This window comes from Culex pipiens, chromosome 1 (assembly GCF_016801865.2).
Source record: "Culex pipiens pallens isolate TS chromosome 1, TS_CPP_V2, whole genome shotgun sequence".
NCBI lineage: Eukaryota > Metazoa > Arthropoda > Insecta > Diptera > Culicidae > Culex > Culex pipiens.
In genome coordinates this window covers 82344178-82371716 of record NC_068937.1, presented here as the reverse complement: position 1 = coordinate 82371716, position 27539 = coordinate 82344178, and the positions used below count along the sequence as shown (strand labels likewise).

At 33.7% G+C, this 27539-nt stretch overlaps 2 long non-coding RNA genes across 3 annotated transcripts; one reads left to right on the top strand and one right to left on the bottom strand.

The window, feature by feature from the left end:
* Positions 1 to 27539, top strand: LOC128092409 (uncharacterized). Of its 2 annotated transcripts, none has more exons than XR_008211741.1 (3): positions 1 to 901; positions 22139 to 22324; positions 22396 to 27539. It is a non-coding gene; the product is annotated as an uncharacterized LOC128092409 (long non-coding RNA). The 2 variants fall into 2 exon arrangements; XR_008211740.1 differs by having other exon boundaries at positions 22390 to 27539.
* On the bottom strand, positions 14553 to 19751 carry LOC128092410 (uncharacterized). The gene is made up of 2 exons (XR_008211742.1): positions 15503 to 19751; positions 14553 to 14812 (listed from the first exon to the last, which is right to left on the bottom strand). It is a non-coding gene; the product is annotated as an uncharacterized LOC128092410 (long non-coding RNA).

Below are 27539 nucleotides of genomic sequence, written 5' to 3'. Positions count from 1 at the left end.
GCAAATGTATCCAATAAGATCGAAATATAATATTACCGATTCATTCAAATTCCGTGCAACGTTGTTAAATTACAAATAATTGGACAGAAGTAATAGTAAATCAGTTTAGAGCCAACCTTCGAAAATTTCTTCCAATGTGACTCCGTTGAGTACATAATTGAATTTTTACAAAAGTAGCTCTGCGCACACGTCATTTTTTCGTCAGAGTTTTGTTCTACCAAAAGTGGTTCGACCAATTGTAGGGGAAGAAGCTTTTCGACTGTAATAGTCACATAGCAGGCAGGCATACATCATATAGAAAACAAACTAGCAGCAACAGAAACGACCTTGACGAAAATGTACCTGTACCAGTATTGCAAACGGATTAATTTTTCCAAGAATATTTGTCAAAAATGCGCGAAAACCTATTGCACGTATCTAAAATACGTAACTTTAGAAAAGTTCAGTAAAAATTAAATAGCTGTCTTGATCATGTTATTTCAGTGTTTGTGATATTGGTAGCCAACGCAAATTGATTTTTTTTCTTTTGATGATGCCAGAAACGAAAAAATGAATATGTGCTTCGTAGAGTGAACCAGTGATAGTCATTCATTGTGGCCATAATGTAATAAAAATTTCTCATATATTGTTCTTGCATAAATGTATTTTCAACTGTGATTCTGCATTGAAGATTTGAAGTGTATTCTTGTGTTCGATCCGCGCATAAACTGCATTTAACTGCAAAACAGCTAAATCTAAACCAGCTTCTACCGATAAAATGAAAAAGTTCACTTTCAAAGGAGTTTTAGATGGTTTTAGAAGTTCTACAGTGAATCAATCGTCTCCCCTTGGCCAATCCAGAATTTGCACAGAACAAGAAATTCAGGAAACTCTCAAATCAGAGCATTTTCAACTGCGCAAGGTAATATATCGAATGTTTAAGGGTGTGGTCTTTCATTATTGATTATCTGTTTTTCTTTGTAAAATATGGTTATTTTTTTTTAATGTGCTTCTTTTTTTAAAACAGTTAACAACAACGAAGAAGCTTCAAATCTATTTATTAGCGAAAAAGCGATGTTTTTGTTTCTATTTGTCCTGACTATTGACATATGGAATGCAAAATAAAAACAACAGGAGTTTCAAAACCTATTTTACGAAATTTCTGCTCCAGTAAGAAATCAACACTCTTAGATTATGTAGGGGAGAGTGGGGAGACTTAATCCCCTTTTTTGTATCGCACATAACTCTGTCAATTTCTCACAAAACTGAAAACTTTTTGCATGAATTGACAGATTGAACACTCAACTGCGTATGGCTGATAAGGGTATTTAATTAGACGAAGTCTTCGAATCATGCCAAGTGTTTAAAAAAGTAAACTGGCATTTTCAGGGGTTAGGGGTAACTTGATCCCTCTTTCAACATTTTGAAGAAATGTTAAACAAAGTGTTTCTTCTTCATCAAAACTTGTGATTTACTATAAGCACAGAGTGCGAAGATAACATGTGTAAAGGGTTTAAGTTGTCGCTTTAAAAATATTTTTCGAATGAATTTTCTGTTCTGATTTCGTTAATGTCAATGATTTTTTGCATTATTTCTAGTTAACAGGAATTGTATTGAAGTGAATTTTATATTTTGAAGAGGTACACATTTATTTTCTGTCGAAATTTTTTGAGCCATTCTATATTGATAACTCAAGTATTCTCAGCCGCGACGGTAGCGCCGCCAAGCGTATCCTGCACACTCTAATTTCTTTGATGCAAGATTGTATGCAACGCATTTTTTAGTGCAACATCATTTGAACACAAGTTCGAGCCTAGATGTACATCTGTTCTCTGTGCTATAAAGTACAGCAATTTCTCATAAAACCTGTATGTTTGTGTTCAAAATATAACAAGTTTAGTATGTAAAATATTTAAAAACTTAAAAAAATATTATTTTTTAGACCGAAATTGAGCATGTTTACAAAAGCTAGTAATTTTTGTTTACAAAACATTCGAAAAATGGTTCATTTTGTCATGTACAACTATACTAAAGGAAACCATGTACGAAAAACCAAACCAATTAATTAAGCTTGAGGCCAGTGGCGTACTAAGGGGGGGGGGGGGCGGTGGGGGCGGCCCGAGCTGATGGGGTGACACCTGACTCGGACGAAAAAAAAATATAATTGACCTAAAATATGTTCATAAAAAAACATCAAGTATCTAACTAATATAAACAAAACATACAAGTTAAATTTTCTGAATCATTCATTTTAGATGGGGGTGACACCCAAACGTAATACTCATGTTTTAGAATATGTTTACATAGTGATGAGGTTAAGTATTCACAGTTAGTAAAAGTGCATGTTTATATAAGACTAAAGACTTCAAAAATTTAATTTTCAGGGGTGACACCCGATCGTCAAATAAAGAAATTTTGATAAAGATACTAATATGTAAGGGGTGTCACCCCTATATTATTAATGTACAAGCTTATAAAAAGAGTTAAATGGAAAATGTTTTCTCATAAAAATGTTCTTGTGACCAGGGCTGTGGAGTCGGAGTCGGAGCCGGAGTCGGTGGAGTCGGGTCTTTTTGGGGACCTGGAGTCGGAGTCGGAGTCGGAGTCGTCAAAACTCGAACAGCTGGAGTCGGAGTCGGAGCCGGAGTCGGCTAAATTTTAAGAGCTGGAGTCGGAGTCGGAGTCGGAGCCGAAGATTTCTGAAAACCCGGAGTCGGAGTCGGAGTCGGAGTTATCTTAAATTCAACAAAAAAATATGTTTTTTTTTCATTGTTCAGTATTTACTATATAACACATATAACAGCTTAATTTACAAAACTTCTTATGTTTTTAAATGTTTTTTACGTCGCATGCAATGTGTCGCCATTTTTTTATTTATTTATTTTAGATTTATCATGCCATTATGTTTTTGAAGCTTTTTATTGTGATTGGAAAGCTCTAATTGTGTTATTTCACTATAATCACTAAATGATAACCTCTTACCCAAGTATGTAGTATCATAATTTAAAAAATTATAAAAAATATTGGATATGTAGTCAGACATATCTAACTGATTCTTGACTGCATCCTTTTGCCTATATTTATGTGCCCTTTCAATTCAAATTTGACAAAATTTCATCCAGTTCTTTCTGAAAAAAGAACATACACAGTCATCTTTTACCCCGATAGCGGAGGATTTAAGTTAAATCATTTTTTTTAGGAAAAAAAATACGAGGTACATAAAAAACTGGGTGCAGAATAGTTGTCCGCAAAGCGGCCTCAATTTAGAACTGTCAAAGCGGAACCAATTTACTGTTCGCAAAATAATACCAAGAAGTGGCAAGTATTGTGATCCGTCTATAATTTATTTTGTCAAGTGGATGGGTCGAGCTATTGAGGTATTCGAAGTCAAAACATCTTAAGAAGACGGTTGAAATCGAGATTGGCATGATTCGTTGCTAACATTTCAAAATCGCTATGTCTCACGCAAAACCTATGTTTATGACGCTTTTTGAAATGTTAGCTACGAATTATCAATAACTATAAATGGTACCTGCCAAATAATATTAAATAATCTTACTCCGATATAATCACTGCACATCAAAAATACTTAATCTCGAAACTTTCATCCGGTTGCTCTTCTGATTCACGAAATTCCACTCACTTTTGACACAATTTTTCATCACTTGGATAACAAAAAAGGCCTCTTTTGGACGCCCATCGATTAGTATACGAAGAAAAAAGTGAGATGCACTTAATTTTTCATCGAAAACATCAACAGTTCCAAAATGTTTCAAAACAGTTCACTTCAGCAGCAAAAAATATGTTACGTTTGAGCTTGAACATAGCCTTATACTTTGTTTATGTTTACAGCTGTAGTGCTGTTGTATTAGTGGGGGCAGTGGGGAGCTTTCGAAAATCACGTTACGCATTCTGTCTTTTCAGCACCCAAATAAAAAAAATGAAAAATAGTAATTACTGTTTTTGGAAATCGAAAAAGAGTCACTGACAGTTTAACTTTTGTAATAAATAATCAACGATTATAACAATCTCTTACTTGGAACTCAACATGCGCATTTTATTTATAACTGAGTACAAGAAAATCAAAGGGTTGCATTTAAAATAATTGAAACTAACAAAAAAAATATCAAAAGAAGTTGCAACAAATTTTGAAATAATCATTGAATGTTGATGTTGATTTCAGGTAAACTATTTTGATTTCGTTGCAAATTATCGTTGAACAAATCTCAAGACTTCAGTACAAAAATGAACTAATAAAAAAAATTATAGAACAAAGTAAAGGATTTTAATTTATTTTTCAAATATTATTAAAAAAAACAAAATCAAAATATTATCAACCGGTAAGAATATTCTCAAACTGTATGTCCCACGCCATAATAAAAAACAAATATCCACAAATAAAATATTTTCTAGGTCACAAGTATTTTATTTTTTTAAGGTACATTGATTTGCAATAATAATCTCCTTCAGCCATGGCGTGATGTCCATGTACGTCTAAAAAAACAAAAAAAAAATGTTTCGTTTGAAATTTTCATTTAAAAAGCAAGGTGCCTGTCACTGTGCTTCTTATAAATGATAGCCTGAAAAAAACAAATTGAATTTTAAAGTTCAATAGATCGTTAAGGCCAGGTTTCTTTTAATTATTCATTCAAAAATAACAATTTAATATTTAAATTTATAAGCTTTGAATAAATTATTTGCAAATTTGAGGTTAAGCAAATAAATCCATATTTCTTACAAAACTGTTCTTCTCAAAATGCCTCTAAAACTGAAGATATTTTTTGATTTCTGTTTCCATAACGTATAAAACTTGTAACCTAGAAACTTTTTTCCATTTTGTGATTCGAACTTATTTTTCTTGAGAAAAACATGACGCTTAGAGAGTATATTTAAATATTCCTATTTATCAATGTTTTAAAAATAATTAACTTTTAATAGTTGACTAACTTTTGAAACATTTAAAAATATGTGGAGTCGGAGTCGGAGCCAACAATTTGTTGAAAGCTGGAGTCGGAGTCGGAGTCGGCTAGAGTTGGTAGGCCGGAGTCGGAGTCGGAGTCGGAGCCAACCATTTGTTGAAAGCCGGAGCCGGAGTCGGAGTCGGAGTCGGCTAATCTGAGAAAGCCGGAGTCGGAGTCGGAGTCGTTTGAAATATGACCCGACTCCGCAGCCCTGCTTGTGACAAACCACTCTTGAGATTGATTTTTTTTTTAATTTTCTCGGAATGTGGGTTTATTTTTGTTTTCTTCGGCAATGTATCAATTGAAAGCAAAAATAATAAAAAAAACACTTTGAATTGAAAAATTAATAAAACAACTGTTTGCTATCAAAACTGGAAGCTAATAAAAGGGTGCAGAAAACAGCAAATTATTTTAATGACAATCAGGGATGGAGTGACCGATTCTTTCGTGACGGGACAACGTTTGTACGCATTTGTTTTCAGTTTTTTGCTGATAACTTTAAAATCTGTGGGAAAAGGTACCAATATTTATACAAATTTGGAAAGTACATTAAATTTCCAATAAGATTCACTCCAGCAAACATTTAAAAACACAAAGTTTGAGTCAAGAGAGATACAAATGTAGCGTGACGGGACAACATCGTACAATTGGATCATTTTGATTTTTATACACAAAAGTGAAGAACTCTGCTCTCCTAGTAAGTTTTTGAAAAAACCTTTTTCTACAGTTGTTTCTAAAATGAAAAACGAAGATTTTGCTTCCTGGATCACCCAATTTGGTCAAATTTTGTTGAATTGACAGGTACTTCTTTTCGTGACGGGACAACGCAGATATTTTGCAAAAGAGGGTTTTGCTCGCGTTGTCCCGTCACGAAATGAAGCAATTGTGAAAATCTCTACTGACTAGTCAACTTTAACTAATTTGGGGTCGCTGAGCTCGAATATGACTCCTAGAATACTCCAAAGTATTCAGGGAATGTGCAATCCAAGATGGCGGCCAATATGGCGGTGCCAGAATATTCGATATTTTATAAAGAAATGTAACCGGAAATGAACAGGTCAAATTCAACTAAGGGTTGCTGAACTTGAATATGAGCCATAGAATATTCCAAAATACTCAGGAAATGTACAATCCAAGATGGCGGCCAATATGGCGAAGCAAGAAAATTTGATTCTTTTTTCAGATTTATAACAGGCAATCAACGGGTCAAATTTAAATAATTTGGGGTCGCTGAACTTGAATATGAGCCATAGAATACTCCAAAATACCCAGGGAATGTGCAATCCAAGATGGCGGCCAATATGGCGAAGCTAGAAAATTGAATTGCTTTCCCAGAGTACTTATTTATTTATTTGGCACCGTATTCGGCATTATGCCGCACAGACTTTTCTAATGACTTTAGAATATTCTAAGGCTTATATTCGAGTTCAGCATCCCCAAATTAATTAAATTTGACCTGTTGACAGCCTGTTACATTTCTGTATAAAAATTTCCAATGTTCTTGGTTCGCCATCTTGGCCGCCATCTTGAACTTCACATTTCCCGAATACTTTGAAGTATTCAAGAGGTCGTATCCGAGTTCAGCGATCCCAAATTAGTTAAATTTGACTAGTTGATTGAACTTAAAAAAAAATTATGGTGGTTTTTCCATTCAGTCGCCATATTATACGCCATCTTGAATATCTCGCTTCCCTTTGAGACTTAGGAAAATCAACAGGCAAGTTTGGATTCTGGAGGGTCGATTTAGTCTAGATCGATCAAAAACTGACCTGTTACACGATTTGCTTCTAGACACGAGAAATGAGCACCTTTTTTTGAATTCGTGCCTTGACCAAAAAATTGGCGTGACGGGACAACGCAAACTTGCGTCAGTCGTAACTCTGGTTCCTTTGGACCAATTTTCGATTTCTAATAAGCATTTTAAAGGATTTTTCGAGTACGAAGAGAATCCAAAATATGATGCAAATCCGATTTCACGAACCATTGCAAACTAAACAATTGTAATTTTTCGTGACGGGACAACGCTTCCATATACCCCCTTTTTAAATGTCCTGTATAATTTTATTCCTACAGAATCTGCTTTTACCAATAAGAGGGCTTATAAAAGAGTCATTTTACTATAAAATTCCGTTTAGAATGAATAAATATCTGCATTCCATCCATTAATTTGAGCAATTATTTAAAAAAGTTGGGAAAATTAAAAATTTCCAACGTTTATACACTTTACAACTTCTGCTCACAGATATGTTTCGAATAGGAACTTTGGTGTGGAAATATGTTTTTTGTGTTGTTCAAATAGTTGGAAAACATGGAAAATTATTAGAACCATTCAAAATTCAACTTGAAAAAATGACTGCTTGGTAAACAAGTGCTAAGAATCGGTCGAGTAATCGGTAAAAAAAACTTTTTCGCTTGCGAACTTTCATCACCCGGAGTCGAAACACGCAATAAAAAATTGCCCTTGAACTTAAAAAAAAACAGTTGACGATTTTTTTTTGTGAGTTTGATTGTTAGCAACACTTAAATTATTTTATATCGTTTTGCTTACATACATTGTTACTCTATGAAATGAGACAAGCCATTTTTCGACGTATGAAGTTACATCTGAAAGTGTAGTAATGAAATCTGTGTTTCACCGAACAGAATGATGTTTTTTTTGGTTACTTTTTACCGATCTTTCGTGCACGATTAAGAAGAGCCATGTTCCTTTTCGATATTTTTTTATTTGAACGTGTGTGTGTGTGTGTGATCCAATCCAATACCCGCTAACCGGTAGCGAAATTATGGGAAAGTATAATTTGTATCAGACTGTGTATATGCCGAATGCTGATACAACTTATCTCAGTCCCGGGTATTAGGTGGTGACAGCCCTCGCGCTGCTTCCAACGACCCATTTCAGAATGACAGAGCTCCTTGCGGTCCAATTCCGAGGTCGCTGGGCATTGTTCGGCCCCGCCTAAACATAGAAGCAAGCATCTGAAGGAAACTCGATCTATATTTAGACTTCCAATCTCCTCAGGCAAATCAGGGATCAGCGCGTATTTAATATGAAAAGATAACATGTTTCAACACTACGGATCAATTCACTGCTAGAGTGTAAACCTTCTGATGGTCGACTGCTTAGCGTCCCAAGACCATCAATCCAAAGTTGTGAGTTCGAATCCCACCTGCTTCATTTTAGTTTTTATCCATATTCAAATTCCTAATTCCTAATTTCAAAGGTACCGACCGGGATTTGATCCCAGAACCTTCTGCTTGGGAGACAGAAGACGTAACCATTAAGCCACGGAGCCGGTTGAATGGGACGTGGATCTCTGTATGGTTTTTTGCGAGATGAGAGCAGAGGACAGCAATAATCTCAACGTTTCCACTTTACCCGGGCTAACGACCGGCAGTTCCAGTTCACGATGATTTCCCTTCATATGTTAAAAACCACTTATGATTTTGGCACATATTCCGTTTGTCAACGTTTCCTGTCATTACTGGCGGGAAAAATCTACGTGGAATCAGCTGTGCAGACCTCATGTGTGACAGGAATGCAGGTTGAGCGACTCCCACGGGCTTCGATATTTTTTTATTTGAACGTGTACTTTTATTCATGTATTCAACTATTTTATATAAAAATCACCGTATTTCTTTTAGGAAGGTCAAAGTATAACCTAACAGTAGATACAGTTTCAACCGCAGATCCGTTTGAAAATGTGTTTAACATTTTGAACAATGTTTGATTATATTTATTATTCTTTAGTATTTACATTTTGCACAACCTTTGATATGATTTTTAAATTTTAATATTTAACAAGATTTACGTCCGTCTCAATCCCTTTTCATAAATTTCCTTCTAATAAAATTTCCTGTGCAAAAAATAATTGTTATTCAATTCGATACTTTAATTCAATTAAGTTTAAGGTTTGTTTCACCGAATTTTAAGATTTTTGGAAAGTAATCTATTTTTCAGTTTTACAAATATGTTTGTACAGAAATCCCTTTTGTAAAGAAATATTTTATTTACTACTCTTTTCAATTTGAATGAATATTGAAACATACATTTAAAAAACACAATAATTGTAGAAAAAGATCCAAATATTTTTTTTTTCTAAATCTAAACGATCTGACTGGAAGAAAACACAACACACGCTTTTTCAATAAATAAATATTACAGCTAAATCTTTACTAGGCAATAATGAGAGATTCAAAACAATCTTAACGTAACCATTGTTTTTTTTTTTCATTAAATTAACAGAGAATATTTAAAATTGAAAATTCTTTAAAAATGTATTTAATTAGATTCTTGACTATTTTTCGTACCACATTTTATCATTTCATAATTATTAATAAAAGATAAAAAGATCAGGAATAAACATACAAATTATATGAAATATAATTGCATCATCTTTTTTTTGTTATTCGGGTAGAAGAATTTAACATGAAAATAATAATTTTGATGGGAAATTTAACGACAATTTCAAATATTTACGAAAAATCCGAATTCGTTGCCTAAACAACATTTATTAGGATTATTTTTTTTTTGTTTATAACACAGTTCAACAAAAAATTAAATGTTTCTTGTCTCTGAGACGAGAATATGTGTTCCTAGTAGATTTTTGCCTGCTGAATCCGAATCCGGGTCCAGAATTGCTCCAAATGGTCCCAATTTTGAGATAGACCCTGTTGAAATGTAGTGTTAGGTCAAAAATAGATACTTTGTCGACTATTTTAACAAAAGAAAAGTGAAATAAACAAACTAAACCAATACATGTATCTTAAAGTTCACGTTTTCCCCTTTCTGAACAACCCCTGGTTTTTAAAATTTGATTGTTTCTACGCATATTTATAGCCATTTTAAAATTAGAATTTGACTTGCATGCAAGTTGGAAAAACTTGAATGAGAACCAACTGAAAATATAATTTTAAAATGGCTATAAATATGCGTAGAAACAATCAAATTTTAAAAACCAGGGGTTGTTCAGAAAGGGGAAAACGTGAACTTTAAGATACATGTATTGGTTTAGTTGTTTATTCAATAGTTCTTTTGTAAAATAGTCAACAAAGTAGCTAATTTTGGCCTAAACTAACATTTCAAACGGGTGTATCTCAAAATTGGGACCATTTGGAGCAATTCTGGACCCGGATTCGGATTCAGCAGGCAAAATTCTACTAGGAACACATATACTCGTCTCAGAGACAAAATCTTGTTGGACTGTGTAATGATTAAAATTTGTAACTCCTACTTGTTAGATAGTATTGATTTCAGATAGATACACATGATTCGAAATATTATTTGCAAAATATAGATTTAAAAATATCGCCATTTGACAGGTTAATTTAAAATTGTTTATTGTTTATTATTTTTGTTTCAATGAAATTATTTTATCGAACTTTCCTTCGACCGAGCACTAACGGTTATGTTTTTAATTTTATTTTAAAAATTGTCAGGCAGATCCGAAGGGGACCACAGAATTATGATTTTGAAATTAATAAAATTTACGTTTTGAATATAGGGGAAATATACCCTTTCTAATCAAACACCTATCTTCGTCATATGGAGAGTTTGATGCTCGATTAAAGCTCCAAAAATACTATTTAGGCTATAAACTTACCAGCAACAGCACCGCCTCGAGTAAGCACGCAAATGTATGCCACTTACTGGCCAAAAAGATCAAATTTAATGCACTTTTGATCATAATTTCTTTTTTGCGAGACCATTTCTCATCATTTTGGTGGCACACACATCCACACGCAAGATCAGAGGTTAACTGCTTAACGAAAGTCGCCATCAATATCTTTTCACTTGCGCTAACGATTTCAAAGCGCTTATGATATAAAATTGCTTCCAACTACCGGCAACATGTTCTTTTGATCGTTACTTAGTCACTCACTTGAAAAATAATCCCGAAACATGTAAATAATTAGCAAGCGCCATAAAAAAAACATACGCACAAAGTCTTTTGACGTTTGAATTTTGAAGACCCATTCCAATCGAAGGCTGAAGAAAACCGAGCGAGAAGCGAAGGCAAATGAAGAACAAAGGGTGGCCACCAACACCACCAGCAGCGCTTGTGGTGTTGCCAGGAAACTTTCTCTATAAATGCTACTTTTCGTGAGTGTTCGCTCAAAATTTCATCAATTTTGGCAGCACGAAGCAGACCCAAAAGAGTGTTGGAAGAAAAAAAGAACTAAGCTGAAAATAGAAAAATGGGCGTGGCCCAATGCACACGACTGATTAGAATGCGTTTTTGAAATATTTTTTTAAAATGCTTGTAAAAAGAATAGCAAAACTTTTAATAAAAGTGAAAATAAACAGAAATGTTCACAAAAAGTTGCTCTACTTGTTGGTGTACTTGGTTTTACTGAATTTCAAGGAACACTCCAGATTATCCAGCATCATTCAAACAAGACCGCTTATTAGGCTTAAAATGGGTTTATTTCCCCTATCTTCCCTACACTTATATTTTTTAGTTTTTAACGTTTAATAAATCTTTTTGGAAAATGTGCTAATGCTTATTCAATATTTTCCGAATACTCATAAATATATTAGGTATTAAAATGTAATTGTAGTTTCTCATTTTTTTTTTTTATTAAATTTCATATTTTTGCCTTTCTTACTAAAGAAAGGTATAGGTTTCACTTTAAGCCAGGACGTCATTTCCATCTTCGTAAATATGTCGATTCAGCATGAATTTTAATCGGAAAAATCGTCAAAAAATCACACTGCATCGATTTTCGACGCTCTATCGATTCACCTTGACAAAACTCGTCTATCTCCAACCCTCGAATTTTGAGAAAATAAATTCCGTGGAGGTCGAGTGATGTTCGTATGTGGTAAAATTTTGCTAAATTTTGTGTCGCGCCGTTCTCAGCTCCCATATATCCGATTTCGATTCTTCTAAATGCAGATGAAAGCTAGTGTGCTGAACCTGGGCGAGTTGTCGCGCAAATTTCGAAATATCCATCTGTTTTCGGATGCGGCCAGACTTTTCAACAAAATACACAGTTTTCAAATGAAAATATGGTAAAATTTTTTCATTTTCATATCTTTTATTTATCTCAAAAATTGCATTTTTCGAGCCCTACAACCTCCCAAATTTTCATCCAGATTCATAATATGGTTCTGGAGTTAGAGCCGTTTGATTGACCTACCATAAGAAAAAAAATCCCTAAAAAAAGGTAAAAGCCCACCTGGTGACCTTCGTCAACATTTTTCATTTCTGATTTTATTCAATTTTTTTTGCTACATTCATAGTACAGACCATGAGTGAGCATCTGAAACAAATTCGACATCGATCGGTAATCCCGATCAATTTTTAGAACGATTTACTTTTTGCCTTTCTTACTAAAGAAAGGTATAGGTTTTACTTTAAGCCAGGACCTCATTTCCATCTTCGTAAATATGTCGATTCAGCATGAATTTTAATCGGAAAAATCGTCAAAAAATCACACTGCATCGATTTTCGACGCTCTATCGATTCACCTTGACAAAACTCGTCTATCTCCAACCCTCGAATTTTGAGAAAATAAATTCCGTGGAGGTCGAGTGATGTTCGTATGTGGTAAAATTTTGCTAAATTTTGTGTCGCGCCGTTCTCAGCTCCCATATATCCGATTTCGATTCTTTCAAATGCAGGTGAAAGCTAGTGTGCTGAACCTGGGCGAGTTGCCGCGCAAATTTCGAAATATCCATCTGTTTTCGGATGCGGCCAGACTTTTCAACAAAATACACAGTTTTCAAATGAAAATATGGTAAAATTTTTTCATTTTCATATCTTTTATTTATCTCAAAAATTGCATTTTTCGAGCCCTACAACCTCCCAAATTTTCATCCAGATTCATAATATGGTTCTGGAGTTAGAGCCGTTTGATTGACCTACCATAAGAAAAAAAATCCCTAAAAAAAGGTAAAAGCCCACCTGGTGACCTTCGCCAACATTTTTCATTTCTGATTTTATTCAATTTTTTTTGCTACATTCATAGTACAGACCATGAGTGAGCATCTGAAACAAATTCGACATCGATCGGTAATCCCGATCAATTTTTAGAACGATTTACTTTTTGCCTTTCTTACTAAAGAAAGGTATAGGTTTTACTTTAAGCCAGGACCTCATTTCCATCTTCGTAAATATGTCGATTCAGCATGAATTTTAATCGGAAAAATCGTCAAAAAATCACACTGCATCGATTTTCGACGCTCTATCGATTCACCTTGACAAAACTCGTCTATCTCCAACCCTCGAATTTTGAGAAAATAAATTCCGTGGAGGTCGAGTGATGTTCGTATGTGGTAAAATTTTGCTAAATTTTGTGTCGCGCTGTTCTCAGCTCCCATATATCCGATTTCGATTCTTCTAAATGCAGATGAAAGCTAGTGTGCTGAACCTGGGCGAGTTGCCGCGCAAATTTCGAAATATCCATCTGTTTTCGGATGCGGCCAGACTTTTCAACAAAATACACAGTTTTCAAATGAAAATATGGTCAAATTTATTCATTTTCATATCTTTTATTTATCTCAAAAATTGCATTTTTTGAGCCCTACAACCTCCCAAATTTTCATCCAGATTCATAATATGGTTCTGGAGTTAGAGCCGTTTGATTGACCTACCATAAGAAAAAAAATCCCTAAAAAAAGGTAAAAGCCCACCTGGTGACCTTCGCCAACATTTTTCATTTCTGATTTTATTCAAATTTTTTTGCTACATTCATAGTACAGACCATGAGTGAGCATCTGAAACAAATTCGACATCGATCGGCAATCCCGATCAATTTTTAGAACGATTTACTTTTTGCCTTTCTTACTAAAGAAAGGTATAGGTTTTACTTTAAGCCAGGACGTCATTTCCATCTTCGTAAATATGTCGATTCAGCATGAATTTTAATCGGAAAAATCGTCAAAAAATCACACTGCATCGATTTTCGACGCTTCGTCGCCAAGTCGACAAGTTGTCAAGTTGAGCTTCGAATACTGGCGCGAGAATGCTGGCGCATATATTTGCTGGCTCGACTTATACTCGTTTGTAGTAGCTTGTCTACCGATGTTTCCTACAACATGTTAGATATCGTAGCTTTTCGGTTTCTTTTGCCCTGTTTGTTTTTGCATAACTGTCCAATATTTATTTAAAAACTTTTGTGACATAGGACATTCATCCGGCTACAATCTATTTGTGTTCCGTGTGCTCCGAAAATCGCCTAAAAGTAGACTCAATTTTTTCGTGATTTCGTAAGTTTATTTAACAGGGTTCATTGGATTCCAATAGGAGCTTTCTAAGCTTTTCATCGTTTATATCGTTTTCAAAGTTTTCAATGCTGGCGACGCCAATGGCTTTCTACCTAAGGTACTCGTGATTGAGTGTGTAGTGGTGCGGTTGTAAAAATAGCTATCTCTGACTCTGTCACATTCGTAGAAGCTGAATGGCTATCTTCCCTGCACCGTGCGGCACACGCGGTTCACTTATACCTCGGTTTTTCTTTGCGCCTACCGCGGTGTGCGTTGTCACTGACGAATGTGAAGCTTGCTATGCTCGCGTTTGTCATAAACGCTTGTTTGATTAAGAATATGAACGATTAAAAATATTCTTTTGGTGAAAATGGCGTTTTTTGTTTCTTTTGGAAATCATATCATTTATAATACTTTGCTTTCATCATAAGACTTTCTTCTTCTTCTAAACAAAGTCAATGTTATGAATTGAAAGAAGTTCTACCATCGTTATATTCTTTAGTAAGAAAGGCTCTATCTCACCCCAGGTGGGATTAAATCGGGTTTTTATTATTTTTGTTTGCATTTATTCATCATTTTCCTAAACAACTTCATAAGAAGAATCCACCAACTGTCCATACAAAAATTGTAAGTAGAGTAAGACTCAGCAAGAGTGCCCAACAACCTGGGTGCAGAATAGTTGTCCGCAAAGCGGCCTCAATTTAGAACTGTCAAAGCGGAACCAATTTACTGTTCGCATAATTATACCAAGAAGTGGCAAGTATTGTGATCGATCTATAATTTATTTAGTCAGGAATAATAAAAAATTGATGGCTATTGAGATATTCGAAGTCAAAACATCTTAATAAGAGGGTTGAAATCGAGATTGGCATAATTCGTCGCTAAAATTTTATAATCGCTATGTCTCACGCAAAACCTATGTTTATGACGCTTTTTAAAATGTTAGCGACGAATTATCTATAACTATGAATAGTACTTTCCAAATAATATTGGATAATCTTACTCCGATATCATCACTACGCATCAAAGATACATAATCTCGGAACTTCCATTCGGTTGCTTTTCTGATTCATGAAATTCCACCCACTTTTGGCTTTTGGCCGCCCATCGTTTAGTCTACGAAGAAAAAAGTGCGAAGCACTTAATTTTTCATCGAAAACATCAACATAAACAGATCCAAAATGTTTCATAATAATTCACTTCAGCAGCAAAAAATATGTCACGCTTAAGCTTGAACATAGCCTTCTACTTTGTTTATGTTTACAGCTGTGGTGCAGTTGTATTAGTGAGGAGCAGAGGGGAGCTTTCGAAAATCACGTTACGCATTCTGTCTTTTCAGCACCCAGCCAACAACCTTTTCAAACCCAATTTTAATTGAAATAAGCAAAAAAAAGCATCTATGCCATAAACGTTAGATATTTGAACAAATATCCTAAATTATGATCAATTAAAAATATAAATTAACGAAACATCAAACTACTTGTCACAAAAACCATTTGATATTTTCACATGCAATTTAGTTAAAAAACAGCACCGTAAATCAAAAAAGGTAGAGTAATCGGCAATTACATTAAAATACAGAATGCGAAATCTTTGCTCGTATTGTTGCCGTGCTTCTAGATTATATGAAAATCCTTGTATTAGTTTTTTTTTTTGTTTTAGATTATAGTAAATTTAAGATAATCAAAAACACATCTTTTGATTTTATGAAAGAGATAGTCAAAAAATGTCATGGCGGTATGATACAAAATGCGATTTTAAAAAAATATAAGGATGTTCTCATAGCACTTTCAAAAGCATTTTTTGGTTTTTATTTTCAAAATAATTATATAGTAAACTTAACTATTGTAAAGTTTTTAGAAATTTACTAAAAGGCATTATTTTAAAGTCAATAAAGGACCAATGCATTTTTTTTAAAAGCAGTCCCAAGTATGTAAATTTTTGTTGTTTTGAAAAGATATGAAATTCTCTTACTTAAGATTTTGGAAATTTTAAAATTCAAAATAACAAAGGTATTTTCATGTTTTTTTCAAATACCTTCCATTTTTCAATAGAAGTTTTTTCTCAATGTTTTTTGTCAGCAAGGTTATATATCAACTATTATTTGTCTGATTTTTTCAAATTCTGCAAGTGTTTCCATAAATGGGCACTCTCTTGAAAAATGAAAAAAAAAACTTATTGTAATCTAATCTAATCTAACCCTAGCGCAGCCAGTCTTTCGAGGGCATCCTGGAAAATGCCTAAGGTTGATTAACGCCTAGCATCCTCTTGTCATTATTAACAATTGCAGTGCCCCAATGCAATAAATTGCTTTGAAACATCACAAACGTTAAAGCGGCCAGGCCAACTGCGTAAAGTTTACCGCAAAGATGATTCGTTGAAGTGGATTGAATTTGAGCACGAATGTTCAAACAACAATACATTTCTGAATCTACAGGGGAGGAAGAAACGTGGGGATCCCCCGCTCACGTTCCTGTTTGTTTAGGCAATTAACGTTGGGAGCCACCATGCTAAGAAGTTTTGGTGCTCCGGGACCCTCGTGGATGGAACATCGAATTTCCGCGAATGAAAAATGAAAATAATACTTATTGTTCTGAAATTAAATAAATAAAATGAATTAAGTTGTTTGACATGCGTTGGGTGTTCCAGTGTTAAAATAAAGCTTTAAATATTAAATATATATATATTTGTTCATTTGAAAATCATATTTTTTATAATATTAAAGTTGCAAATACAAAGATGTGTGAAAATCCATTAAATACCTGAGGCCCAGTCACGAAATATTCTAGCAGAGCTGGTTCTGTCAGAATCCTGCTAGAACGGTGGAACATTTCTGTTAGAATGCTCTAAGAATATCCAGCTCTCTAAGAATTCTGCAAGAATTCTGCTAGAACGTCGTGACTGGGGGAGAGCAATTAAAAAAACTAAGTTGACTCCATTCTTTTTGTGAGTGTTTTCAAGTCAAGGCAATATTGATATATTGACAAATATTGAAGGGTGAATTTACCTCTACCTTCAGTTTTAAGAACAAAAAAAAAAGTTTTCTGAAAACAGTAAGATAATTTTTGAAAAATCTGTGATTTTTTCAACATTTTGTTCTTGAATTTAAATCCATTATTAAAGATTCTTTAAAAAAAACAGCTTGATAAAAAAAATTAAAGTGGATTAATTTATTTTTAAATACATCTTTAAAATTTTATTTCATAAAATAAAAATTTATTACAAAAAGATTCAGATCTCGTAAATGTCTTTAGATGTTTGTTTTGTTTTAAATTGTGCAAATATTTCTGATGTATGATTTCCCATCAATCAATCAAAAAATCAGAATACCTACAAAAAATGAAGTTTACACTGAAAAAATACTTAAGACATTTTTTCTCGAATTTTTCATGAAAATCAGAAATGAGTTCATTCATATTTTAATTTTGAAAAATATGCTTTTTAAAAAGGGATTTGTCTGGTCTTCGGAAAGATTCTATAATGTTTCAGCAAAATTAAACAAAATATGAATGAAACTAATTAACGCTTTTCAAGGAAAATTCAAGGCAAAATGTCTCAAGTATTTGGATTCAGTGTTAACCACTTTTTTTTAATTCTGATGTTTTGATTGATGGGAAAACATGCATCAAAAATATTTGCACAATAAAAAAAATAACATTTCAATTCTCATTTAAAGACATCACCGAGTTCTTAATCTTTCCGGAAACAATTTTTAATTTATAAAATAATTAAAAATAAATTTTTGAATATGTATTTTAAAAAAATAAACCATTTCAAGATTTTTTGAACAAACTGTTTTTTTTTAATGAACAAATATATTTAAAGCAAAAAAATAAGAATTAAATTATTGGTTGAAATAAAATTCATTGATAGTTCAAAAAATTACCCTTTTTGTGTTTTTTTCCGTTTTTATTATTTTGATAACTTAATAGAAAATTATTGAGCATTTTTATTTGATTAACAAATTTTACAATTTGATGTTTTATACTAACACTGGAACACCCAACGCATGTCAAACTTACACGGACGCCCAACGGCAACTTCTACTCGCTGGTTCTTGTGCATAATTCAATCAATTTGGACGATTCTTTTTTTTTTCTTTCTTTGAGCGTTTAAAAAAATCGCCCAAAATTCCGCGGGGGGAAAAAACTTGGAATGTCGTTTTTGATCGCAAAGAATACAGATTTGATCAAACTAATTGTTGATCAATCGTTGGAATGTTAAAAAAACTAGTGAAATGTCAGTTTATCTGGTGTCAAAAATTTCAATTCTTAAGAAACCCTAAGTCCAATAATGTTTTTTTTGATCTGCAGTTCTTAGAAAAAAAACTTAAAAGTGTCTTTTCTAAAAAAAACAACGGGAAATTTACGTTTCAAAATATCCTACCCTTAACCGCTTAAAATACTTTGCTTAGCTTTAATTTATTCTAATTCTTTTTAAGTTTAAACTGTCAATTATTTTAGCTTCCAAAGATTTTGGAAAATATGGAATAGATGGTTTTTTAATTACGGCTATACATTATGTGGCAGTGCGTGGCCGAATGGTTACGCTGTCCGCTTTGTAAGCGGATGATTCTGGGTTCGATTCCCATCTGCTGCAACCTTCCATCGGATGAGGAAGTAAAATATCGGTCCCGGCCTTGGTTGTTAGGCCGTTAAGTCATTCCAGGTGTAGGAGTCATCTCCATGCCATAAGTACAAACAACACACCAAACCAAGCCTACTCCGGTGGAATCGCTGGCGGCGGTTGGACTCGCAATCCAAAGGTCGTCAGTTCAAACACTGGGGTGGAAGGTTCCTTGGAGTAGAAAGAGGTTTGGGTGCTCTCCCCATTCAAGCCTTCGGACTCCTAGGTTCGAGCAGAAACTTGCAATAGAGACCACAAAAGACCCGGGGGTCGTTAATGTGGATGGTTTGATTTGTTTGATACATTATGTATATTAAATCAAATCAGTTTGCTTTATTTAATTTGTTGCCTTTGGAAAAAGATTTATAAAGCTTAAACAAATGTCATGTATTATAATTATTAAAAAAATATTTATCTTAACAAAATTTCTAGAGAATACTAGTACCGTGCGTTTTTTTTTTTCAAAGTAAATATTTGAATTTAAATCAGCATTCAAAATTTACGATTTTTTCAATCTCGTATCGATTGTTGAGCGTATATGAATTTTTAATCTTTCTAAATTTTAAGGAAAATGATTTTGATTTTGATGAAAAGAATATTCTGTGTAAAGACTATCAAACGATAAAAATAATGTATTGTATATTTGATGACACAACATATATTCTGAATATTTTTCATTTAAAAAAATCTGTTATTTATAAGGAAAATCGCCGAGCTGAATGATATTTTTTTTTATGAACTAGTTCTTCAATATAATTATTTCGATAATTATAATACGTGTATTTGCATATGAGAAAAAAAATCAAATTATAAACACTTTTTGAAAAAGTGTTTGCTTTAATATAAAAAGTTTAATTTTCATTATTAAAAATATTTGTATTTTTTTTATATTGCAAGATTTTTGCTCATTGCAGAGTATTATTAAGAATTCCAGTTTGTAAGAAGAATACCATGTGACATAAGTTTGGTGGGATTAAACCTAGAAAGGGGGTGTGAGAAGGGGGAGGGGGTGAGGGGTGACACCGGGCAGTTTATTAACAGTCTTGACCATGTGCCTGTAGTTCCCGTTACAGTTTATATCAGGGGTGCTCAAAGTTTTTGGAGGCCGGGCAAAATTTAAAGCTCAAATGAGCTTGCGGGCCAAATATACAAAAAAGGTTGTTTAAAAAAATTAATTACGTTATTTTAATGTAAAATATTACATTTGTGTTATTTAAAAAAAAAATGTGTATTCAAAATAATAGAAACCACAAAATAACTGGTTTCTATCGGTATTGTTGATTTTGTTGTTTCTGGTATTTGAAAAAAAAAAAGTTTTTAGCTGAATGTACTTGTGTTTTCAAAAAAAAATTAAGTTTTGTTTTTAAATTTCGAAAATGGTGATGACATTACATGTTGAACAATTCATCTATAAGTTAAGTGTGGCTAATGAAAACTTTTAGAAAATGATGAAAGCTTCCGCGTGGTTAACCTGCAATCATTATTTGCAACAAAAAAAAGCGAAACAACATTTATTTATTTCATCGAAAATTTACCAAAATTCTAATTATTTTGAATAAACCCAAACATGCTCAAATGATTTTAAATGCAAAGGAATGCTTATTTAATTAATTTCAGCTAAATTTTTGCTCCTGGCTTTCGAGCCAATTTTTTAATAATGGTGGAGGGGTGGGTTGATCGACGAAAGCTTTGTTAAATATTTGCTGCAAACTTGATTCTCAGATTTCCACATTTTGTCTGCCTGAATCAGTTGATAGTCAATCAGATTCGTTATCTAACTGTAATGAGTTCGAATCCCTAAGGAAGTACAATGTAAGTTTGAGGGTCAGTTTATAAAAGGGTCAATATGACTTGCAAATTAATAAAGAAAACTTTTATTTTTGCAACTATTACAGAATTCTACCTAAAACAAACTTGTACGTTTTTTTGATATTTCTAAAAATGTTTGATAAAAGTTTTGACGATATTTACTAGTTTCACTCACATTGAAACGTGTGAAATTGTTTTAATTACAAAATATTTGGAACAAATTATTTCCTAAATAATATTAATAATATTATTAATAAAAAAATAAAAAAGATTAGCATAAAAAATCTTAAAATAAACCCTAATTTTGAAAAAGTATAAAATCACTTTACAAGTGGTCAACGGGCCATTTTACATGATCATTCAAAATGGGTCCGCGGGCCACAAAATATCACCTCGCGGGCCACGTTTGGCCCGCGGGCCATACTTTGGGCACCCCTGGTTTATATGGAATTCCAAAAAGAATGTAACAGAAAAATCAGGCTTCGGGTCCAGACTGTTAAACAATTCATTTAACAACCTGATTTTTGAGAATGAATTTCAAGACTTTTCTATATACATCATAACAAAGAAAAAAGCTCTCTTGAAGGTTTTTTGAAGCACTTTTTCGAGAAATATGTGTAACTCATTCCAAACATTTTTATTTATTTTTTGTTTTCTATTGTACGATCAGTTCCTAGCTGGACTCGGTCGTTGGAAATGACCGTCGGCTCAACGACCGACGAAATAAGTGGCGGGCCAGATGCGGGCATAAAAATGTCAAAATCTCTCCCCCCTCACTTCGTCTCATCATCCAGCTGCAGCTTTGTTGTCAAACAAACGGAGCACGCGGTCGCATGATGGCGTCTTCGAGCCAGAATTAGGGGTGATCATGTGATTTAAAATGAAAGTTTCTTCAAGAAAAATAATATTTTTCCGACTGAATAAAAAATTTGCGAGCATGTTCAAACAATTATTCCTGATGTCGGAGAAGTGATTACAACCAAAATTTTAATTAAAATTTTTCCATAAATTGAACTTTTTCACTCCAATTGGGAACCCCTAGGTCTATCCACGACCGTTTCCAATGACAGTGAGAATATGCCAGAAAATTCAGCTATCAGCTAAATCCACAATACTATGAGTTTAAGTCAATTTCGCACAACATTCTAGAACAAAGATATTTTTTTACCCTTATGCTGACGAGGTACAGCCTTGGGATCAAGTTTCCCCGGGGATCAAGTCTCCCCACTCTCCCCTACAATAATCTACCAAATATTTTTTTGGACAGCACATTCTTCTTTTTTATTTAAAAAAAAACTTACCTACTCGACAAAAAGTGCTGTGAAAATTCAATAAGATTTATTTTTAACAATTGTGACATTATTTAATTTGTAGTCCAGCCTCATTTAAAAGAATGCCAGCTTTCTTCTTTTTTAAGCACTTGTAATTTAAAATAATAAATGGAAGACGCTGTAAACTCGCCAGCACATTTATTTTATCGTATGTTTTGCTCTATTCCCGCATAAAAGAGAACCTTAAAAAAACTCTGTGTTGAATGGTTTTCTCTGCATTTCAGATCTCGTAACCACTATTGAGCAACTCTCTACGAAATCGGCCGATTTCGACCATTTTTATTTTTTGTATTTTTTGATTTGGCTCAAACTTTGTGGGGGCCTTCCCTATGACCAAAGAAGCTTTTTTGTGTCATTGGTTCACCCATACAAGTCACCATACAATTTGGGCTGCTGTCCATACAAAAATGGTACGTAAATATTAAAATAGCTGTAACTTTTGAGTCAATGTTCTGATCAATTGTCTTCGGCAAAGTTGCAGGTATTGTTGAGGACTAATGAGAAAAAATAGGTACACGGATGTTTCATGTTTAAACATTGAAAATCGGACCATTAGTTGCGGAGATATCGAAATTAGAAAATGGTGGGTTGTTTGGGTGAGTCTAAACATTTAAATTTTCCTGTTTCTTTTGCTTTAAGCCGCTGTATCTCAGCAACCAGAGGTCCAATCTTCAATGTCTCTTAGACAATTTTAGAGCAATTTTTTGAACTTTTCAAAAAAAATATTTTTAGAAAAGGTCACTCATGGTCACTATTTTAAAAAAACGAAAAACTGTAAATATTTCGCTAAAATCATACTATCGGTGGCTATATCTTGAAAACAGAGCTCTTTATCAAAAAATCTGTAGAGTACTTTTCGATTGCAAATTCAATTTTACATTAAAAAATTACATCAAATTTGTTTTTGCATGAAATTTCGATTTTTTCCAAAAATCACTATTTTTTCAAAAAATCATAACTCGGCGGCAGATTTTTTGACCATGTTTCTCCCTGGCTCAAAAGTTGCGGGTTTTTGTCCCCCTAAAATATATCATAAGATCTTGAAAATAAAAAAATACGTATTTTGGGAAATTGAGTTTTTGTGAAAAAAAGTTGATCAAAACTCTGCAAATTGTTTTTTCCGTGTACCTTTTTTTTCTCAATAGTCCTCAACAATACCTACAAATTTGCCGAAGCCACAAATTGATCAGAAAATGGACTCAAAAGTTACAGCTGTTTTAATATTTACGTACCATTTTTGTATTGACAGCAGCCAAAATTGTATGGTGACTTGTATGGATGAACCAATGACACAAAAAAGCTTCTTTGGTCCCACAATGTTTGAGCCAAATAAAAAAATACAAATAAAATCCATATCCGGTTTTGGTAGAAAATTGCTCTTTTTGAAAATTGGTAGGAAAGCCTTTAAAATTCCATATCGGAAATGGTACCCTACCGTTTTTTGTCGACCGTTTGAGATGAGGGTGGTTAGCAATGGTAACCTTAAAAATCCCCGAACAACGTTTCTTCAAATTACCATTTGTGTAATGGTAAAAATAAAGTTAATTTTCTTGTAAAAGCAACGTTTATCTTTCGGTTTTTACTATTCCAGAAAAGGGTTTTAAATGGTATTTTAAGGTTTTTTACTAGGTATTTGATAAATGGTAATTAAATAGTAAGTTAAAGTTTGTAATTTGTAATTTATTGGAAAGTTTGTAATTTGCAATTTATAGCATAACACTTTGTATCAGGCTAAGCAAGGTTTATCTTAAATTTGTACCTATCAAATTTGTTCATGATTGTTCACAACAATAATATTAGAACTTTTTCGGCTTCAATTCTAGTTGATTGTCGATTCTGTTCGGTTGATCATGCTGCCAACCTAAAAAATAAGAAAAAAAATCACAAAGTATCGAGTAGAATGTTACATTCAAATATGTGTACTTATCTGATGATTCAAATGATTTCCTTGATTAATGCCAATCGTGCGTTCGCTTCGATTTTGTTTTGTTGGTCGGCTGCCGCCAAGACCCCTTTTATTGCAGATCGAATCCTCCAGCACCAGCTATTCCGTTGTTTCAAATTCTCCACGGCGCTGAAATGATCAACAAGAAAAATGTAAACAAAGTATCTGGTAAATCAAATAATTTGCTTGAAAATTATACCTGCGCACAATACGTAGACAACAACCAGCCGCACAAACGTTTCACTTCAGTCTGTTTTTGCCTGGGCCTGCCTACAACGAGCATAGCGAGAGAAGAGAAACGAGAGAGCGCAGAAAGCAGAGTAATAATACTCTGCCTGGCGCGCTCTTTCGTTTCTCTTCTCTCACTACGCTCGTTACCTGCATGTTCTCGCAAATATGCCGTAAATCCAAAATTATCAACTGTTGAAAAATAATTCGCTCAAACAATTAAAATATAGTGACAATTATCAAAAACATGATATGCTTAAAATTGAATCGTCAATGAAACTCAAAGGAATTGTAGCGCATCAAAAGGAACCGACATTTTCGAGCCTTTTTGTTCTTGAGCACCTCCGTTTGTTGGTATAGATTCTGTCAATTAAAATTGGTAAACTCCGGATTGGCTTTCTTTGGCAGCTCAAATGTGGGTGAAATCCAGGGCCAAGTAAGAAAAAATGATGTCCACCTAACTTGGCACTACTGGCGCAGCTGCACGACGAACACTTCACCGTATTGGCTAGTATGGAGATCGGAAGGAAAGGGGTCAAGAAACAGCTTTACGAACAGCAGAACAAAGGAGAGGGAGCGTTTTCTTGGGGCTTTTCTTCACCCTCTCTGGCTTGCTTTTGCTGCCACTGCTGCCCATTTGAAATTTTTCCTGACCAATTCCTTCCGAAGTGCATACACCGCTTATAGTGATTGCCTTTACCGTATGGTTCACAAACTCTCCGCCAAAGTTGTATTGTGGATTTAGCTGGTAGCTGGATTTTCTAGCATCTTCTCACGGTCATTGGAAACGGTCGTGGATAAACCTAGGGATTCCCAATTGGTGTGAAAAAGTTCAATTTATAGAAAAATTACGGATTGAAATTTTGATTTTAAGTCACTTCTCTGACTTCAGGAATAATTGTTTGAACATGCTCGTAATTTTTTTATTCAGTCGGAAAAATATTATTTTTCTTGAAAATAGTTTCATTTTAAACCACATGACCACCCCTAATTCTTGCTCGATGCCGCCATCATAAGACCGCGTGCTCCGTTTGTTTGTCAACAAACTGCAGCTGGATGGTGAGACGAAGTGAAATTCATAACTCGGTCAAAGATTTTTTACCCATTCTGGAAATTTCGGAAAGGGGACATCAACCCTAAAACATATAAAAAATGAAAAAAATAAAAAATAGTGTTTTTTTTGCAAATTAAGTTTTAGTGACAAAAAGTGAAATTAAAAATCACCCAATTTTTTTTACCGTGTATCATATTTTTTCAGTGTAGTCCTTATCCATACCTACAACTTTGCCAAAGACATCAAATCGATCAAAAAAAATCCTACCAAAGATACAGATTTTCGAATTATCATAAATCATTTTTGTATGGGCAGCTGCCAAATTTGTTTGGAAAATTATATGGACGAACTAATGATGCAAAATGACTTCTTTGGGCATACCGAAGGCATCAAAAAAGTTTCAGGCGGATTAAAAAAATACAAAAATATAAATTAAAGAAAAAATACCGATTTCGTAGAGAGTTACTCGTAAATAACATTTCGGGAAAGTGTCTTTTCGGAGATGTGGCATTCGGGGAAATGTCTTTTCGGGAATGTGGGATTCGGGGAAATGTCATAGATTCAAAAAATTTCGACGGTTTTGTTCGAACTCGAATCAGTTCCATACGGAGCATCGGATCGAGGTGCTCTTTGTTGCGTTGGGTTCGTATAAGTCCAAAGAAGGTTTGTATGCTAAAAAGATGCCCCTTTGGCCACTCTGGGACCGATTCCGGAGCACCTGCAAATTGTATGGAAAAAGTTGCGTAAAATCAATTTTTAATATAGGAGGCTGAATAAGCAAACAAGCTAAAAGCGTCAAGAAACGAAAAAAAAGACAAGACAAAGTTTGTCGGGGTTAGCTTGTTTTAAATTAAAAAAAAAAAAACATAAAAAATACATGAATTTTATTTGAGTTATTTGATTTTCAAGTTAACCAGAATCCTGCCGAAATAAAGACTTTACAATATAATACAAAGTTCCTGCAAATTTCCCATTGATTTTTTTTTCTCAAATTCAAAATACGTTTTTCTAAGCGTTTTTCTTTTGATCTCCGACCTCGTAGACCCACCTTCCCGTATCCCACACGGAAAAAAATCAATTCTCGAAATCGCGAATTAAATTCACGAATGTGAGAACCACGAAGGAATATATTCATGTTTATAGTGCAAATGCACCATACTCATGAATAAATTCCTTCGTGGTTCTCACATTCGTGAACTTAATTCACGGTGGTTGGAATGGTTTTTTTTTCTGTGCACCGGCATCACTATGGTACATTGGGTGGCCAAGTTTCAAAAAAGTGACCTTCTCCAAATATTTTTTGGTATTTTTTTTCTCGAAAGTAAACATTCTAACTAAGAAAAATCCAAATTTTCAAAGCTGTAAGTTTGTTCGTTACGGAGATACGCAAGCTGAAAGTCAAACAATGGAGTAAAAAACTAGCGTTTTTCGTAAAAAAGGCTGATTGTTTAATTTTAACATAGCTCAGCCATTTTAAATATTTTATTAGGACAATTATACATCATTGGAAAGGTAATGATATAAGCTTTTAAACTATTGACAGATAAAATGTTATTTCCAGACTAAAAACTGAAGTTTTCATCGTATAACTGGAGCATTTTTTTGACAAAACTTATTTTTTTGTGTTTGTTAATCGAGTACTTTTTTTGCTAACCGATGCTAAACATGTAACTAAGGTCACTTAAAAGATTGGATCATAATCTAACATTGCTGAAATTTCCAGCCTGCGATTTTTTGCGTTTTCGGAGATATGCCATTTTGAACATTTACGTTTTATCAAAATTTGCTGCAATCTACATATGCGCCCGTTTATTTCACTTGCTTTGCTACCTACTTCGTGGGCATCGTCGCTTCAAAAATCAATACCTGGTTTCAAGAAGTTCGAAATGACTTTATTGGAATTTTCTGTTGCCTACATTTAAAATTGAGTACCTTAGTCAAAATAAGGTATTCGTACCGAAGTTTCTCAAGCGAAATTGGAGAATCTCAGTTTGATACCGAAAAAGTATTCAGCAAAATATTGACATAGCATGATGAATTTCTGCGATCAATCCATGAAACTGATCCACATTTAAGTTCTATGTTGGTTAGTACAAAACATCATAAAAAGTACCTTTAACATATCCTGAAGCCGTCAGAAACTCTATAATCAAATGAATTTTCATGAACAAGAACATCAGGATTAGTAAGAATATGTTTTGTTTTTTATCGTTTTACTTCATAATTAATATTTTGAATAAAATTAATTTTTCTGTTATTTGATTTAACAATTCAAATTTTCGCAATTTATGCCCGTAAAGGGTAGGTGGGGCGTGGGGGTGGGTCTCAAGTTATATGGGATGGACTCACAAAAAGAAACACACAGCAGTAAATAATAAATATTTGACTTTAAATGGAT